A 7,694-nucleotide genomic window follows, 5' to 3' on the forward strand; every position below is an offset into this window, starting at 1 on the left:
TCTCTCTCTCTCTCTCTCTCTCTCTCTTTAAGGATTTCTGATCCAAACTACTTCATTGTCGACTAAAGTCCAAATCACTGTCTCTGCCATTTCCCCCTGCTGTGCAATAAGATGACAACCCCCCCTTGGCAGACATATTTGTGTCATCTTTTCAACTTAAGGATATATATATTTGGTCTCTCAATTCAATTTTAAAACCACAGTGATATATTCTTTAAGACATCCATGGCTTTAGAGTTACAATATGACAAAGAAATGGGTTGAGTTAAGATGCACCCACCTGGCTTCTCAAATGTTACTCCTACAAGCGTAAATACGCATACTTACACTCTGGCTTGGGGCCACAAACACTCATTATAACTTGCTATGTCATCCACCGTGGGTTTGGCCTCAAAATTACAGGGCCTGGAGTGTTTTCCCTGACTAGACACACATGTAAGTATCTGTTAGTATCAAAGCAGCTTTATGGGATACAGCAGGATTAGTGAGTGTGAAGATTTTGAGCTATACAGCATTGACATAATGTTTGATAAGATAGGATCTATTGTACTAAGTGATACACAGAACTCAAAGGGGTGGCTAGTCAGTGTAGCATTAATGTTCTAAACATTAAATTGATACTTAATTGACTATCGCTTTGAAGTAAAAGAGCACACATATGGCCACACAATTGATTCACTTTTACTAAAGTCATATTAACAATACCACAATGTAAGAACACTCCAGCGCATCCTAATTTTTCTGAAAGTCTGGTGATATTTGATATTTTTTTCTTATTGTCAACCACAACTTATTGTAAACCACACCACTGGTTCACTGGGTGACATGTTGCTTTATTACAAAAAACAGGGGCATTGTAGTTTACTTTGAGTCAATGCCACACACATGTCCTGGTGCTGTAAATACTGACTAACACACCAAATCCGTGGTACTCAACAAATACATAATGCTCCGTGAAAAACACAGTGAGACAGTTTTTTTTTTTTTTTGAAGATTCACATCTTCACTAAGAACTAATGGAGATAGGGGCTGAGCGCCGCACTTTTTCAGCACTGTACTGTATTAACAACAGAAAACTCGACACATGAGAATTTATAATGCAAACTGATGATTTAGAAACATACTTCATGTATAAATATGTTTACCACATGTTCTTGGAAATAAAATCAAAAACTCCATATGGTGTTCAGTATGAAATGTAGCTGAACAAAAGTATCAAGTAGCGCACAGTGGAAATAATCAAGTAAAGTACGTCAATGTATTGTACTTGAGGAGATGTACTTAGTAAATGTTCCACCACTGTGACGATCTCTCTCTGCCCATCTGTTTAACTCTCTCTCTATAAATCCCAGCAGTGCACAGTAATGCTTTCACTGTCTATGAAACACACACACACACGCACACACACACAGACATACAGATGTGTGGTACCATAGCTGGTACGTGTTTGGCTTTAAAAAACCAAGCACGTGTACAAATGGGTCAGTAAGTCCACCCGCACTGATCTGCAAAACAACATACATACTCGAGGGTCAAAGTGGCGGAAAAGAATTTTACCATATGAGCCCAAGACGCACACGCACACGCACACACACGCACACGCACACGCACACGCACACACACACACACACACACACACACACACACACATACACAGACAGCCTAGTACTGTATCATGGGTCACTAAACCCGCATACACAGCAGACTCACAACACTGCATCTCTTTCTATCACACAAACGTAAAAAAAACACACAAAAACACAGCATCCTTTTTCCTCCTTCTCCCCCAAGTGGCTGTAGTGTTTTTGTCTTTGTTGAAATAATTGCAGTGACTTTCAAGACCGTTGTCATGGCAACACAGAGGTTGATGCATGTTGACAGAATCTGTTGCAGGGCGACTGAGAGACTGAAAATGGGAGATAAGAGGTGGGAGGAGAAGTGATGCGTGTGTATACGTCTGCGGATATGTGTGTGTGTGTGTGTGTGTGTGTGTGTGTGTGTGTGTGTGTGGTGTGTGTGTGTGTGTGTGTGTGTGTGTGTGGGTGTGAAGGCGACAGTGAAGGTTGGGAGTGGAGGGGTGGGGGACTTTCATGAGCTTCAATCCATATGATGAATGGAGATGAGCAGTATGGGACAGCTCAGCCTGATAGAACGAGGCCCAAGATCAGGAATGAACAGTTCTGAGTGTATTGTGAGTGGGGGAGAGGGAGAACGAGGGAGAGAAAGAGGAAACTATTTCAGTCCGGGGGTTGTCATGGAAACTGCAGCCTCACTACAAATGGAGACATCCAGAACACATGGATCGTCAAACAAATGGTGTGCGTAGGGCTCAGCGTGAATCTACGCCATGGCTGTGCGACACCGTGCCATCTTAGTCAAACCCACCCAAACCCACACTGGCACCCACCCCTCCAGTCATATATCAGCAACGTCTCCTTTATCACAGAGACTGAATATCAATGGGAGGGTAGCTTTTAGGGAGTCAGCGGTGGAGGAGTCAGGGGCTAAATGACAGGCAATGGTGTCCATTCAGGCAGTGAGTCACAGCCACTCGCTCTCTTTCTAATAATTAACAGTCTTTTCCACACTTCCTTCCCTACTCTGCTCTGATCTGTTCTTCTGTCTACCCCTTCACTCTATCTGTCTCCCATCCTTTCCCTATTCCTCTGCCTCTATCTCTCTCTCTCTCGCTCTCTCTCTCCCATATTCTGAAGGACGGAGGTATTCCCACATTTCTCCATTGCTATAGCAACACTGCAGCGAGAACAGGAAAGAGAGGACGCAGGCAGGGAGGAGGAGGAGGAGGAGAAGAGGATGGAGACGTGGTGGTGGTGGTGGGGGGAGGTAGGGAGGGAGGGGGAGGGGTGTGGAAGCGGCCTAAGATGAGGGGATGTGTGAACAATGCTAATGGCAGCAGCAGCAGCAGCGACAGAGCAGCCAAGTGTTGGTGAATTCCCCTCTCGTCGCATCACGCTGGGCGAAGACTCACATGTCACAGCCATATTTGCATAATTGCCAGTAGGGAATATATTTGTTTTGTATGTTGCTGTGTTCATTGATATCATCCACAAAATGATACATGAGAACCGTCTCCTCTCAGCCATTTGAATCTTTTTGTTTGTCTCTGTGACATTGACCAACTCTGCAGAGCCTGCACGCAATTTCTTGAGCATCATTTAGGAATGAAAAGAAAACAGACCGGTTTGGGGCTGAGCTACTGTGTGCTTATTTACCAATCGTTCAGCACTAACCAATGCAGGTCAAACAGCCCAAGACAAAAGAAGATGTATCCACAGTATGTATAACACGCACAAAAGCCATGGGAAGACCAGAGCAATTTCATATCAATGTCATCATTCATACATCATATTGTAAGGCGTCAGAACAAAGCAGCGTTGCATCATTTTCCCAACATGTTGAGATATGTAACGAGCAGCAAAGCTCATATGGCCTGCAGAGGAGACAAATACCCACATCCTCTTCTTCCTTTAGTACATGTGTTTGTCTGCTTTGACATAGTGTTTGAAAGTCAATAGATACATTCAGCCCAGTCTGAAATGAATATTCCTTCATATGGCCACATGCATGTATGAATGCTTAAGCTGCTCGGTGCCTGGAGTAGTCTGTCTCATGTCAACAGTCTCGCTGTCCTCTCCTCTCAATCAATAACTCATCTCTTGACGTCAATATTGTGATCTCCCATGGGACAAAAATGTCCTTCTTTAGGATAAAATGAGAATAAGCAAGAGGGAAGGAAGGGGATGTGATACATAGAAAGATGAGTATGTTTTGCCTCTGCATGTCATTGTGTTATCCATGCAAGGAGTCTCCATGTCTTTTTCTTTTTCTTGGACAATGTCCAATGAAATAGCCAACGTGCTGAACCCCAGCTGGGTAGAGCAAAACCAAAACATGTTGGCAGACATTGACATGGCAGTTTTTGAGACATTTTTTTTACGTGCATTAAAAAGCCATGTTTTCTCTCCTGTAAAAGAAAATAACAGAAAATCCAACTTTTTGGTATTGTCATTTGTTTTTCTGAATTCAGAACCCACAATTTAATCTTACACTTAATTTAACAGTAGGTCAATATCACATAGAAAAAACTGCTTTAATGCAACAAACTTTAAAAAGAAAGATTGATACATTTACGTAGCAGATTTAGTTAGGAAGTTAGATGAGAAGATAGATACCTGTACCACTGACATGTGGTATTCTTCTTCTCATCTAACACCCAGAAAGAAAGCAACTTACTCTATTTCCCAAAATGACAATACCTTTAACAATTAGTGCCAGAGCCGACTAGAGAACATTACTAAAGCATCAACGGGGTAAGTAAAAGTCACTATATAATTCAAAGTGCAATAAAAAGAAAAAACACCATTACCACACACACAACATTAACCAGGCAAAAACATTACCCCTATTTGCAGTTATGGTAAATCAATACTCAAGTAAGTGTAATAATCCAATAACATCAGCCCAGTGCCTAAAAAGTGTGTTTGTGTGTGGGAGTGCATGCACTGGGGAACAATTTGCCACATACATTACATCCAGTAATTACACGGGAAGTGTCTGTTCATAATGTATGCTGGAAACAAAATTTTCATGGGAAAGTAATAAAACTTTAAACTTTGAATCTCATCTTCTACCATAGGCTTACAGTGAAAAAAGCATTATTGGTGAGATTTTAAGGTTTGTTGTTTGTCATTTCTGGCAATATATGATGTGATTAGAAGGCATTATAAAGTAGGTTTTTTTTAACAGTATTTCAGCCTTAAGAGAGATATTCTCTGTATATGTTTTTGTTAAAGCAAAGCAAATACTTATTTTGCCTAACTTGCAGCATTTTTAACACTTTGAAGGACCTTTGAGGGCAAAATGTAGTTTCATATGTTTGTCTATATGAACATGTAACATAAAAATACACAATAAAAACAACTATTAGCTTTTGATATACTTGGGCATCTAAGCCCATACACACATATACAACATCAGGTCTATTCCATACCTCAACAACATTTAGTGGAAAGAGAAACAAACAAAGCTTCTTTTTCTGAGTGACTTGTCTTGTTGGACAGGTTAAGTGTTTTATCCCCAGAAGAGGTGAAAAACTGTCTGTGGTTACAAGTGCTCCTGAGTGCTTGCGAAGTACACTAGATACATATAGCCTCCCATTTGTTTATCCTCTCTCCCTCTCTCTCTCTCTCTCTCTCTCTTTTGGATTGTCAATGTTCCTTAATCCAAATGATCTTCTGCATGGCTCTTGATGATATTGGGGGAAGAGAAGGAAATCTAAATATAGACTGAAACAAAAGCAAATTATGTTCAGTACAGTATGAAAAAGCCCTCTGAGAACAGCAGTAGTTAGCTAATAGTTCACCAACACAGTTGCATGTAATACTTGTCAGAATATTTAAACAAAGAGCAGACTTTAAATCAAAATGCTTTTGGTTTCCTTTTATCCATGGACACAAAGTAGGTCCAACTGGGTCACTGCCATCTTTCCCTCATACTTTCCATAATACTTTGGATTCTCAGACAGATCCATGCCTGCTAACGGTTCTCTGTAGTCCATCCTCATATAAACAATGCCTAAATAAGCCACAGAATCTATACTTAGTTTTTTGCAATGACTGCAGCCCACACGGCCATATCGAACACGACCGTTGTGTTAAATGCATGTGTTGCTGTTTTTTGCTGCAGCCTTTAAAGCTTTAAAGTGTGAAGAAATAAAAGGCTGTCACATTTTTATGGTTCCTCGATCAGCGGAGATGCAGCCCACAGACTCTGACACCTCTGCTTCGCAGTGGAGTTTATGTTGTGTCGGGTTCCCTACAGACTCTGCAGTCTGTCTGTGGGCCAGGGGAGCTGGGGAATCCCTGGAGAAACACACACAGCTGGGAGGTTATTGAATTTCAAGGGAAAAGACAGCATTGGGAAAAGGAGAGGATAGTGCAGGCACAGTGGAATTCTAGAAATTGACTGCACCATAGGTGGGCAAAGGCAGGCATGATGCACTGTTCCAGTTTACAAATAAAAATCAGACTTTCCTCTTTTTTTAAATACACTACATAGTTGGAATTACCGGGGGGGGGGGGGGGGGGGGGGGGTGTTATGTGATAAATGCACCTCCTGTGGACATGGTTGCTTTATGCTGCAAGGGCTGAAATTTGCATTTTTAACTTTCACCTTTCCCTAACTCAAAATTACCACATTACATTCATGCCAAGATCCCAGAATGCTCTAAATGTATCTGTATTTGCGTTTTTCTCTTTCATCTTCCGTGCATATTAACGTCTTTTTTTGTCTGCTGCACACACAGTCTCACTTCACCACCCCCACTTCATATTACCCCTTTCAAACATTGCATTCATTGTATGTTTGCTCACTATTACCACAAGCTGAGAAACAGCAAAAAGCTGAAAAACACAGATATTAATAATCAGCTTGAAAATTAGTCACCTCAAGGTGTTACAGAACATTTAGTTTTGTATCAATCCTTTGCTTTGTCTTTAGAAAACACTAAGACATAACTGTAATATGCTGTAGCTTTTCTATTGCTTTTTCAGCATAAAGTACCTTTAAAGGTATTTCCAGTCTCATAGGGACTGAGTTCTCTGGGGACCAGAGCACAAGCCAAGTACAATTACTTTCAATAATAAGTTAACATAGTGCCCCATAAGACATTTTAAATACAATGTATCTGCTGTAAGGCCCAAACATTTATCTAAACATTCGTTCATGGCTGATGCATTTGTTGTTATATGAATCCCTTGAGGTAGCTGTTTCATAACGTGGGTTAGGCTTGCACTGCGCAGTGGACATCTGTGATAGTCCATAGTTTCACCTCACCTCGGGGTCCAAAATAAGTTTAAAAATATCAAATCTGGAACATGCAGATGAACTGAAGAACAGAATACAACACAGTGAAGAAAAGCCAGATTTTGTCGACCCTTTAAAGATGAGATCTAGTGAAAATGAAGTGTCAATGAAGCCCGGCACATTCTTGACCAGCATAAAAATGAGTTCTTTTTACACTCAGGAAATGTCTAACTATTCACTGAAAGGATCTGATTAGTTTCCTTTAACCTATTTGTCAGATTTGAAAATTCACAACATGTGCTAATAATAAAAAATGGCAGAGCGAGTTTACGTACAACTACGCTAATGTAAAATGATGGACCACTTGATTTATATAGACGGTTGCCATGCCGCAGTGATTACAGGATGTGATATAACCCGTTGAATGACTGTATTTCTAGAGCCGCCCCTCTTGATTAATTAGTCAACTAATTTGTTGTTAGGATTTTAATCAGCGAGATCAGATGTTTTTATTCCTAGAAAATTATGAGCCCACCTACAATTTTAGAAGTTAGTGTTTGTTCATTTATTTATGATTATATTTTAAAAAATCAGTTTTATGTATTCACAACATCTGCAAATGGTTTGACTGTTTGGCAGTTTGTTAGCTGCTGGCACTTTAAAAATTCTGTCTAGCTACATTTGCTGTAATAAAATAACATTAGCATGGACCTTTAAATGACAAGTACCAGCTATTACAATTTAATTGCATAGCGGAAGAACAAGGGGGCATTGTGTTAACTCAAATTAACTCAAATCTTACTTTGAAAGTGTGTTTCCTGTTGCCTGATTTGATATCTAAGTGTGAAATCACAAAATAAATAAAGTTA

At 40.3% G+C, this 7,694-nt stretch overlaps 1 protein-coding gene across 2 annotated transcripts in view; it reads right to left on the bottom strand.

The window, feature by feature from the left end:
- LOC116671057 (testicular acid phosphatase homolog) overlaps positions 1-13 on the bottom strand; it is a 9,049-nt gene extending 9,036 nt beyond the window's left edge. The window contains exon 1 of one of the 2 annotated variants that reach the window (XM_032501961.1): positions 1-13. This exon is cut by the window's left edge and continues 183 nt beyond it. The gene's annotated coding sequence lies outside the window, so the exon portion shown is untranslated. The other variant, XM_032501960.1, reaches the window with a different exon arrangement.
- Positions 14-7,694: the final 7,681 nt, after the last annotated feature.

The sequence above is a fragment of the Etheostoma spectabile genome, chromosome 21 (assembly GCF_008692095.1).
Source record: "Etheostoma spectabile isolate EspeVRDwgs_2016 chromosome 21, UIUC_Espe_1.0, whole genome shotgun sequence".
NCBI lineage: Eukaryota > Metazoa > Chordata > Actinopteri > Perciformes > Percidae > Etheostoma > Etheostoma spectabile.